Source organism: Hyperoodon ampullatus, assembly GCF_949752795.1.
Source record: "Hyperoodon ampullatus genome assembly, chromosome: 1".
Lineage (NCBI taxonomy): Eukaryota > Metazoa > Chordata > Mammalia > Artiodactyla > Ziphiidae > Hyperoodon > Hyperoodon ampullatus.
The window spans coordinates 199143249-199155781 of NC_136914.1; positions in this window are offsets into that span (position 1 = coordinate 199143249).

The window sequence follows — 12533 nt, forward strand, 5'->3', positions numbered from 1 at the left end:
GTATTTAAACAATTTTCTAAAGGAGAAAAAAATCTCTTCGCCTCCTCACACCAACTGTTTATGTAATTCAGTGACCTTTTACGAACCATCATTGTATAAGCATCATTTTCCAGGGTATAAATCAACTTATCCATCCCATTTCATACTCTACCTTGTTCACCTAACATTTTTCTGTATACACTTTCTCATGTATTGAGAACTCATATTTATCATTTGAAATGATTATATAATATTCTGTCATATTAATGTCCTATAGTTGGCTTAACCATTCCCCAGTTGTGGAGCATTTGGGCAATTTCCAGGGTTTTCCAATAATGAACAGGGCAACCATAAACATCTTCTTGCAAATAGTGTCTATTTGCTTTTCAGTTATTTTCATGGTGTATATTCCTAGAAGGAGGATTATTGGATCAAAGGCTAGGAACACTTTTATGACTTTTGTTGCAAGGTGCCAGGCTGCTCTCCAGAAAGACTGTACTAATTTGCAATTCTCCAGTCTTTTTATTCTTGTTTTGTAGCCTCCTAGTGTATTCCTCCAGGGGTTGTTCCAAATCTTCTGGGACTGCCTGGGGTGTTCAGCTACCCTCACCCTCCAGAGGTGGTTTTACTGAGAAAGTTATAGGCATGTGTCCCCAAGTTTCCTCAGCTTCCTTCCAAGGCAACCTTTCTATTTTCACCCTAGCTCCTCTCCTGGGCTGATCTGCAAGGGAGAGGTGTCCAATTTCCTCTCCAAACAAACCTCCTTCTTGCATATTTGACCTCATTTCCTCCTGTCTCTTCAAAACCATGCTGCATTAGTTATTCTCCTCTTCTCACATCATCTTTCTCTCCCTCTTCTCCTGCTCTTTCCCCACAGCCTGCAAATATCCTTTTCCTAAAAGCAATAAGCTTTCCCGTCTCCCCCTGAAATACTCTTTTCTTCCATCACCATCCATCTTGCTGAAAGAATAGTCTACATGTCACCTTCTCATCTTCCAGTTCCTTCTCAGCCTTTTGCTCTCTTTAGCTGATGCCCAACACGCAACCAAAGCGGACAACTCAAGGCCACCAGTCATTTTCTTAATCACCCAAACAAATGACCTTTTATCAGTCATCATCCCCACCAGCTTGTTGGCTATTGGGTCCTCGTTGAGACCTTCTCCGGTCTGGGGTTCCATGGCAGAGCAATTTCCTTAGAGGTCCTTCCATCCTACCAGTGTTGTACCTCCAGAAGAATCTGTTCTGGGACCTTTCAGTGAACTCTAAATTATCCCTACCTCCCATTGTACAGCTGCCAGGAGAATTGGATGGAATTGATTTCATTCCAAGCTCTCATGGTGAGCTTATGACTGATCTAAGCCCTTTAGTATAAACCCATTCCTCTTCCCGCAGTGATGGTTCAGGGAAAAGAAGACCAAAGCAATCAACATGTGACATTTACATGTGACCTATGGTGATTCAACTAGAACAAAGCTCAAGACTTAGTTTTATAGTTGAGGAAAGCCAGTTCTTTCTCTCCTCTTGGTATGAATGTTAAAGCATTAAATCAAATTGCTGCTGGCCACCAGCTTACAACCTTGAGAGAATCTAGTGTAAAGGTGAAGCCAAAACATGGAATAGAGAAGGGTTTAGAAAACTGAAGCATAGTGGATCCAGATTCCTGATTGAACCATGCCTGAAACCCACTTTACTGGATTTTACAGTTACAGAAGTCAATAGATTTCTTGTATTATTTATTTATTTATAATTTATTATTATTATTTTGAGCAGAGAAAGGTTTATCACAGGGCCAAACAAGGAGAACAGGTGCCTTATGCTCAAAAAAACCCAAACTCCCTGATGGTTTTGGGGGAGAAGTATTTAATAGGCAAAATTTAGGGTGAGGGCTACAGAGTGGGTTACTCTCTTCTGATTGGTTGGTGGTGAGGTAACAGGGCAGTGCTCCAGGGATCTTGTACTAAGCCTGAAGTTGTATTATTTAAATCATAATGTGTAGAACTTTCTGTTATTTGCAGTTGAAACATATAACCATTATAGCCCTCTTCACTATTCTCCCTTTATAATTTATATCTCATTGTTCTCACCCGTTCCAGTAGCTTCCATGATCACATCTATGTGGATGATTCCTCTACACTCTTACCTAACACCTGTCTCCTCACCTCCAACTCCAGCACTACTAGCTTTTTGCTAGGTAGCTGTATGTGGTCTATGAAGCTTTAATCTTAACATGTTAACACCAAGATTTTCACCACCACCACCCAAGCCAGATCAACCTCACTTCCCTATTCCCCTATATCTGATTATTCCTTTGACCAAGTTTGAAACTTTAGAGTCATCCATATTATTCTCTCTTTTATACCCTACAGCCAGCCGGCTGCTATGAGCTTGCACTTTTGCCTCTGGCTGCTTCTTGACCTTTAGTACCTCTCTCTCAAACTGACTCTCTTCCCAGTTGGTATTCTTGCCTTCTGGATACCCCAGCTTCTGATCACCCTCCACACCTTTATCAAAATCATCTTCCTAAAACTTCAAAGCAGTCAAATATTTTCAATGATTTCTCAATATGTTTCAGATTTAGTCCAGATTTTTCAAGCAAAATCTAATTCTTCCATGACAGGGTCTTTCCATTATCTTCCCCGTCTTATAATCTCTTTACTCTCTCGTTGGTGCCCAAGCTACAGCCAAAGTGGGCTGTTTTCTATTTCTTCCACATCTTGCTGCCAATGAGATGAATCCCATCTGGACCACCTTCCCTTCATATTTCATCTAGTGACATCCTACTCAGCCTTCAAGATTCCTTTCAAAAGAAATCTAGATAAAGTGTACTCTGATTTCCCTGAATAGATACTTCTTTTTTTGAACACACCTCCAACCCGTCTCTCTTGTGTCACACATAAGAATAGAAAAACTGACTTTTATTTTTATTTTCCCGAAGCACAGGGCCTTGAAAATGGTAGTTGCTCAATAAATACTCATTAAATTAGCTTGAATCAAGGGCAACCTTATGGGAACGAGATGCCACAAGAAGGTGCTTGAGAAGATTCACTTTTTTTCTTTTTTATATTCCAGCTAGGGATTTATCAAGTCAACAAATATATATTTAGTGCTTACTATGTGCAAGTTAACACTGGGATCTGGGAGAAGCTAGCTTTGAAATCTTGTACCCTGAGATGACTCAGAGCTGTGGGTCTCAGAGTATGGTCCATATGGATGTTCCTGGCAACTGAGGTCTGATCTACCCTCCTACAGTATCAATATTTAGGGCAAATTCTGAGCTGGAGAGCAATTAAGGCTAATGGGAAAAAAGCAGTAGATTAAGAGTCCATAGACCTGATATGGGCCTGGATCTTTCACTAATTAGATGTGTGACCTCGCACAAGTCTTTTAACCTCTCTGGGGTCTATTACTTCTTTACCTGTGAAACAATAGGGTTAAACTGCAATGTTTCTCAAAATGTGGTCCTCAGAACACTTGGATCAGATTCACCTGAGTGGCTTTTAAAAATGCAAATTCGGGCTGCCCTGGTGGCGCAGTGGTTGAGAGTCCGCCTGCCGATGAGGGTACACGGGTTCGTGCCCCGGTCCGGGAAGATCCCATATGCCGCAGAGCGGCTGGGCCTGTGAGCCATGGCTGCTGAGCCTGCGCGTCCGGAGCCTGTGCTCCGCAATGGGAGAGGCCACAACAGTGAGAGGCCTGCGTACCGCAAAAAAATAAAAATGCAAATTCCCTGGACTCAAACCAGTGCTGTGGAAAACAAATCTTTGGGGATAGGGTCTAGGGGTCTGCATTAGAGCAAGCTCCCCAGGTGATTTTTTTTTTTGCGGTACGCGGGCCTCTCACTGCTGTGGCATCTCCCGTTGCGGAGCATAGGCTCCGGACGCACAGGCTCAGCGGCCATGGCTCACGGGCCCAGCCGCTCCGTGGCATGTGGGATCGTCCCGGACCGGGGCACGAACCCGTGTCCCCTGCATTGGCAGGCGGACTCTCAACCACTGCACCACCAGGGAAACCCCCCAGGTGATTCTTGTTCCATTCTAGTTAAATACCTTTAGAATTTTGGAATTACAAGGTTCCTCCTATTCTAAAATGTAAGGGTTACTGGATTAAGTAACAATTTGAGTTATTTTGCAGAGATCAGTAGAATGGTCGAGTGAGTAACCGAGAAGACATCTTGCCCTAACCGCGTCTATGAAAGAAAGCTTAGGAGAACCCCTGTTCCGTGTCCTGCTACCCAGGCCACAGCCCCAGGACTATGCTGCAGCTGATGCCTGTCTGCCCACTTGCCTCCTTTCTTATCCCTCCCTCCCTCTGTCCCTTTCTTTTTTCCTTTTTCATTCTTTTCTTTCTTCCCTGTCCTTCTCTCCTCGCTCCTCTGTCTTCCCTCCCTTCACTCCCTCCTCCTTTCCTTCTTTTCTTTTCCAGTTCTTCCAAAATCCCATTAGCACTTGAGTATACACATCCTAAGCAATACATTTATTTGCACTTACCTAATGTACTTTTTTTTTGATGAAGTCTTTCTGGCTCCCTCAATCAGGTATGAGCATTTCCTGCTCAGAACACTCACAGCACTTTGAACCAATCTTATGCCATTAATCATACTTTGCCATGCAATATTTCTAGGTCTACTCTACTGTATGCCCCTGAGGAAAAATGCTGTTTTATCACAAACACACACACCCCTTCTATAGTGCCCAGCCTAGTGCCTTGCACATGTTGATAATATTTTACATTTATGTGGTGTACACTAGTTTAATAAGTATTGTCACAGACATTAGTGAATAGCAAACACTGAACGAGTATTTACTGAATGGACCAATGAACAAATTCCTTTACTTTCCTTATCCTTTTCTTGAGATCATCTTATCTCCTGTCCGAGTGGCAGGTTTGCACAGTGGCAAGGCCACTGACCTTGGAGTCAGAAGCTTGAGTTTGAAAACTTGTTCTACCTCTTTAATAGCTGGGTAGTCTTGGGCAAATTGTTTACCCTCTCTGAACCATATTTTATCCGTAAAGTAGAATAATACCTTATTTTTAGGGTTGGTGATGATGAACCACAATTATCTGTGAAATAAGTATGTACCACATTTATGGCACATAGCAGATAATTTTAAAAAGCTAGTTAATTGACATTCTTCCCTTCCCCCAACCCTTCATGTCCATTAGAATGTCCCTTAGGACAAACACTGGCTCTTCTAATTCTTTCTCTCTGGGTTTGTATGCTGTGTCTTGGTGCACTGCATACAAAGATGTGCAGAATACATTCTGTGGACTCTTAAAAATTGTCAGTGTCATAAGGTGAAACACATATGGAAAACACTCAAACTGAAATGAAAGGACTATATTTGTCAAGATTCTTTGTTGCAAGGTCCATAAACCCAATTCAAACAATCTTAAGGAAAAAAAATTTTTAATTGACTCCCATAATTGGGAAGTTCTGGAGGGCATCTGGCTTTAAGCACAGCTGCACCCAGGGGTTAAAATACTGAAGTCAGGATCCTGTCTCTTTTTCTCCAGCTTTGGGCCCTGCTTCAATGGCTTCATCCTCAGGCAGGATCTCTCCAGTTTGTGGGAAGGATGGCTACTGACTTGCAAGCTGAAAGGAAGAGAGGCCCTTTTTATCTTTGTGTTGCATGCAAATCTCATGGAAGGGTTTTCGCTGATTCTGGTTGGGTTCTGTGCCCACATCAGGACCAGTCAGTGGGTCTAAAGGACGAAGTACGATAGTTGGCTCAGCCTGGGTCACATGCCCACCCCTGTGGCCCATAGGGAAGGACACAGTGGTTGACCTTCAGTCCTTCAGACCACAGGAATGAGGGAGAGGTAATTCCTCCAAAAGAAGGGGTGTCAGCAGACAAGACCAACTTGTTCAGCACACAAGTAGAAAATACACCATTTCCCATAAGATGCCCTATGTTTAAGACTGCCTACTTTGTGTCATTTAAAGGGCCCAGCTTCATTTACTTATTAATTTATTCATTCACTGTTACTGGGGAAAATAAAATCATTTTGAGAGTGTCCTAAGCCCCAGGCCCAGTGCCAAGGGTTGGGGTAAAGCGGTGATGAAGACAAACATGGGTTTCCTCTGGTGGAGCTCAAAACCTCTCCCTGCATGAGCTGCCACAGTTCCTAAGGTCTCTCTGCTAACTGTGACCCTTGGCTTCCAGTAATGATTTCCAGGAGAATCAATGTTACAGTGTTTTAACTGGGAGGAGCATCACTTTATCCTGTTATCACCCACTTAGCACAATCAGTTTGCTGGCTGAACTGGCAGAGATCAGAGAATCAGTGGCTGTGGGATGAAAGGACTTGTAAGGTCAGCTCCCTCAGAGCATGTGCTCGGTTCTGGAGAAGATCAGGCTTGTTTGTTTTGTTTCTGTTTGTTTTTGTAATAAAACATTTTTTAAATTGTGGTAAAATGCATAAAGATAAAATTTATCCTTTTAGCTATTTTTAAGTATATAGTTCAGTTGTGTTAAGTACATTCACATTCTTGTGAAACCAATCTCTGGAACTTTTTGTCTTGCAAAACTGTAAGTCTGTACCTATTAAACAACAACTCTCCATTCTCTTCCCCCAGCCCCTGGCAGCCACCATTCTACTTTGTCTTTATGAATTTAACTACTCTAGGTACCTCATATAAGTGGAATCATACAGCTTTTGTCCTTCTGGCTTTTTTTGCTTAGCACTATGTCCTCAAGATTCACCCACGTTGTAATGTGTGTCAGATTTTCCTTCCTTTTCTTTTTTTTTGCGGTACGCAGGCCTCTCATTGTTGTGGCCTCTCCCGTTGCGGAGCACAGGCTCCGGAAGTGCAGGCTCAGCGGCCATGGCTCACGGGCTCAGCCGCTCTACGGCATGTGGGATCTTCCCGGACCGGGGCACGAACCCGCGTCCCCTGCATCGGCAGGCGGACTCTCAACCACTGCGCCACCAGGGAAGCCCTCCTTCCTTTTTTAAACCTGAATAATATTCCATCGTATGTCTATACCATGTTTGGTTTATCCTTTCATCCATAGATGGACACTTGGATTGCTTCCACCTTTTGGCTATTGTGAATAACGCTGCTACATACCTGGTGGGGAAGACCAGTTCTGATGGCAGGAACCCAAGTGTTCTGGAGCTTGGCAGAATTCACATGAGGTAGGGCCCAAGTAGAACCCTAAGTGGACAAGTCCTGCATTTGAAGGGGCAGCATGAGCGTTCAGAATGCTCTCTTCTGGGGTGGGCTGTGGTTAGTGGAAGGGATGATTTCCTGGGCCTGAGGAAGTGTGTCCATGTTTGAAGGAGAAGGTCCAGAAGGAAGGGAAATGCCAGACTTTATCTTCCTCACAATTTGTCCAGCCCTGGCCCTGATTTCACACTTTGTTGATCCATCTTTACAACTCTTGTCAGATCACTGGAGGTGACTTCCAGACTACAACAGTGTACTAATTGCTTTAGGAAGGATCTTTACGCATTCTTCATACTCACCGCCCTCCTCTGCTGAGGCTTCTCTCAGGGTACACCCAGCAGCTGCCAGCAAGCCCAGGCCACGCCCCAGCAGAGCTCGGCTCCCCTCCTCTGCTTTCACCTAGCCCCAACTTCACTTTCCTTTGCCAGTATTGCCTATAGCAGACTTGGTAATTTGTCTGTTTTTCAGTTGTCTACACCAGACTGAGATTTGGAGCCAGCCTTATGCCAAGTGCCCAATGCTGTTCCTGGCACCTAAGAGGTAGGCGTTCAATGTGGCTTTGTTTGAAGGTGAAAAAGGAGGGTCATACTGATTAAGCAGGGGCTGCTCAGTGATGCCCAGCATCAGTAGATTGTCAGCTGGAGGCTAAGCCAAATAGAAGTAGAGTGTCTAGGGGACTTTGAAATGGCCACTGAAGACAAGGGAATTGCTTGTTGGAACTAGGTGACCCAAGAGCAGGTTTCACAGCCCAATAGATCAATACTGTTCCTTCTAAGGAAGCAAACAGGATTGATGCTGGCTGCCCCAGGTTACTGAGCAGATCTGAAAGCCACGGGGCCCATGGGTGGAGGCTCCATGTTGATCTTGCAGAATACAACAACGTGTACCCATTTGGGAGACTGAACGACACTCTACTGAATTTCATACCTGCAATGTCACCCGAGCCACCAAAAGCCCACTATACAAGACTACAGCAACAGAGGAACACATAATTGAAGCATTGAAAGCATCTTTCAGTGTCAGGGCTGGCATTCTTGCTGCTGTTCCCTACTCATCTACCCACAGCAGACATTGCCCATTGGCATCCACACACTTGTTTGCCAAGCAGAGATGCAGCCTCAAAATGTTCTCACCAGGGGCTTCCCTGGTGGTGCAGTGGTTGAGAGTCCGCCTGCCGATGCAGGGGACACGGGTTCGTGCCCCGGTCCAGGAGGATACCACATGCCACAGAGCGGCTGGGCCCGTGAGCCATGGCCGCTGAGCCTGCGCGTCCAGAGCCTGTGCTCTGCAACGGGAGAGGCTACAACAGTGAGAGGCCCGCGTACCGCAAAAAAAAAAAAAAAAAGTGTTCTCACCAGTGTTTCAGGCAGCCACTGCCAAAGAGCGTTCATGGCTGAGACTTAATGTGAATGCTTTTTGCCTTTTCTGGTCTAATTCAGTCTAACATCATTTCAGTAGGACTACTTTCCATGGCTTTCTAGAGGGCTGCTCGAGAAGCTTTGTGAGCCTATTTAGTTGTTGAACTCTAATCCAATTAAAACATGTTGTGTTCCTACCACAGGAAAGGCCTGGGGCTGGGTGTTGAGAGGGAGTTAAGCAGGACAGAAATCTGCCTCCTTTTAATTACATCCCTTTGGTCCTATACCTGCCTTCTGGACTACACACAGTAAGGCTCTCCCTGTGTCCTATGACATTCCTTTCACTACTTGAAGAGGGCTGTCATGCCTTCCATCCCACAGCCCCCATTCCACCTTAGTCTTTGTTTTTTAATTAATTAATTAATTAATTTATTTATTTATTTTTGCAGTACTCGGGCCTCTCACTGTTGTGGCCTCTCCCGTTGTGGAGCACAGGCTCCGGACGCACAGGCTCAGCGGCCATGGCTCATGGGCCTAGCCGCTCCGCGGCATGTGGGATCTTCCCGGACCAGGGCACAAACCCATGTCCCCTGCATCGGCAGGCAGACTCTCAACCACTGTGCCACCAGGGAAGCCCTAGTCTTTCTTTTTTCTAGAGGAAATCGTCTAAGTGCTTCTAACCATTTCTTATAGTATTTGGTTTTTCAGACCCCTCAGTCTCTGGTTAGCCTCCCATGGTCATGCCCCAATTTGTCTACATTCCCCTTAAACTGTGGTGCCCAGAATGCACACAGTACTTCATCTGTCATCTTACTAAATCAGAGCACAAGCCAACACAAAAGGACATTTAGTTGAGTCTTGATGGGTGAAAAGGAGTTGGCCAAGTTGACAAGGCTCATCAAGGTGTCTCTAGGCAGGGAGAATGAGAACGTCTATGAAAGTGTGACCATGCCTTGTTTGGGGTGGATCATGCAAACTCTCGTATGGACCAGATCATTTTATTTTTCATGACTTAACCAGTGTTGTTAGAATTACAAAACCTGAGAGTTCCAAAGATCTTTAAAAGGAACGATCACCCACTGGAAGATGTAGTTGCCAGGCTACCACATTCCCTGCAAAAGATTGGAGGTCTTGAGTATCTTCTCTAATAGGGAACTTTGTTATTTTTGAAGGCAGAGCATTCAATTTTTTGGCTTCTGTGTTCAAAAGTTCCTCCTTTTCAGTTGAAACCTGCTTGATTGTAATGTTAGTCATTTTGGGGGGTTATCGAGCATTTTATTTGCTCAGCACTGTCCTAGGCATTGTGTGTACATGGCCACATGTGTGCCGGGGAACATGAGCGCTCCACAGGGGTAACTGAGGTGGAAGGAAGGACAAGGACAAATAAACTCTAAACTCACATTTTTGTCTCCGAGGAAATTACAGTCCAGCGGGGAGACACACAAAAGAGTAAAGCAAATACTATCATCAAGACATGGGTTAAATGGTGTGCAAATACAGAGGAAAAGAGAGTAGAGATGAAGAGAGTAGAGATGGTTTGCTCTTGTGTCTACACAGCAGCCAGAGTTCTCCCTTTAAAAACAAAATCAGATCACATTACTTTCCTGCTCAAAACCCTCCAAGGTTCCCATCACACACAGAAATGGACCTGAGGTCCTTACAGTGGCCTGTAGGATCGTGTGTGGCCCGACACTGGCCACTTCTCTTTGCCCGCATGAACGTGCACTTTTCCACTCTGATCACACAGACCTTCTTTTTTTAAAAATTAATTAATTAATTATTTATTTTTGGCTCTGTTTGCGTTTTCGTTGCTGCACGTGGGCTTTCTCTAGTTGCAGAGAGTGGGGGCTACTCTTTGTTGCGGTGTGCGGGCTTCTCATTGCGGTGGCTTCTCTTGTTGGGGAGCATGGGCTCTAGGCGCTCAGGCTTCAGTAGTTGTGGTGCACGGGCTTAGTTGCTCCGTGGCATGTGGAATCTTCCCAGACCAGGGCTCGAACCTGTGTCCCCTGCATTGGCAGGTGGATTCTTAACCACTGCACCACCAGGGAAGTCCCCACACAGGCCTTCTTGCCTCGAACCTGCTAGTTGCTATCTTAGGACTTCTACACTGGGTGTTCCATCTCAGGAACCCCGTCCCTTGTTCCTCCACATGGCTTGATCCCTCGCTTCACCCAGTCTCTGCCCCATTGCCACTTGTGCAGAGAGACATTGTCATCCTCTTATCCTGCCTTATTTACTTAATGACATTTATAACTACCTGAAATTATCTTTATATTTATTAACTGACATTCTCCTAGTAGAATGTAAGCTCACAAAGGCATGAATTTTATCTGTTTTGTTCCTGTTATATCCCCAGTGCCAAGAATAGGGCCTGACACATAACAGGTACCAAATAAATATTTGTGGAGTGAACAAATGAGTTAGTCTCCTCGAAAACCTCTTCTAGTAGCCGTTCCTAGTAACATCCAGTGTTCTTGCCTATAGTTTCTCAAAACAAGTCCAATCTTTTTGAAAAGGAGCCCAAACAGTTTCTCATTTGAAATCCTGTGGCATTTCCTAATTTTTATGATTTCTCAGAGATTTTGATGGTGGCTCTGAGATCTGCAAATATTTTCAGCTGTCTGGGAGATTTTCCTCCTAGGCTTAGGGACCTAGACAAATTGCAGGCACAAAGAATGCACATCTAGCATGAAGGTTACATTCTCAAGTCAGCATAGAAAGCTAAAAAGTGACATATTGAAATTTTCCTTGAATATCCTTAGCACCGCAACAAATCACTGATTCTGTAGTTCTGCACCCAAGGAATTGGTTTGTTTGCATTAGGAACCCAGTAGTATGAAAAATATGGATCTCTGACTACCTGAATCACTCTCAGCCCCTTAGATGCTTTTCCTATAGGAAGTGTTTGGGAACCAAGTCTAGTGAGTGCTGGAGCCAGACTGTCTAATTTTGAATCCTGGTTCTACCACTTGCTCTGTGACTATAGGCAAGGTCAAGTTACTCAACCTCTCTATGCATCCATTTCTTCGTCTGTAAAGTGGGATAATAACAGTACATACCTGTCTCATAGGGTTATATTGAGGACCAAATTCATTAACGTGTATGAGGTCCTTCTTAGCCTAGCACCTGGCACGTAGTATTTCAATTAATGTTAGCAATTATTTTACTATCTCCCATTTCACGTTCATACTGGGGCATATGCTCAGTGGGTGGAAAAGCAAGCAGAATGTGCTAGACTATTTAAATTGTACTTACTTGCTCGTTCTCTCTTGCTCTCTTTGTCTCTATTTCCCTCTTTCCCCAAATGCCAATAGTTGAATTCGTATGATGTGCCCTCACTGTAAATTGCTTAGGCGCTTTCCTTCTGCTGGAATTCTATGCATTCTTATATTGATTATCGTACCATTTCTAGTTTGAACACCTTTGTAAAGACTGGAGAAGGCGAGAAAAAACAAACATGGACTAGTTTGACGTCCTTGTCTCTGTCACCCGCATATTCCCACACTTTCTGTCAACAGTGGCTTAGCCTTTTCTTAATGTTCTCCTGCAAACATGGGTATTGAGTCCCTTTGACTGCTTTTAGTTTTTCCTGGAGCACTGACTCCTTCTCTGGCTTTAGCTTTTTGGACACTATTCTTACATATTCATGTTTCTCCCTTTCTTTTAGCACTGAGAAAGTAAAAAAGTCAAGAAGAAATGCAACACTGCAGAAAATTCATAAAAAATAGCCAGCCTTTTTTTTTTTTAATGTGAAGAGCAGAAAAGAGAGAGGAGGCCTGAGGAGCTGGCATGAGGAGAAAGGAGCATTTGCTGTTATATATGCAGAAGCTGCTGTCCTACAGCATGTGCTGAACTCCCTGGGGCCAGAGTTGCAGGAAGCATGCAGAGCTCTTGGGGGGCACTCCCACCAGGTGTGCAAGCAAGTTTTGACCACATCTGGAAGGTTCAGTTATTACAGGTATTTGCTTTCCTTCCAAGCCCTGGGACAGGATTCCTTACTGGACTCGTTCATTCATTCAGCAAAT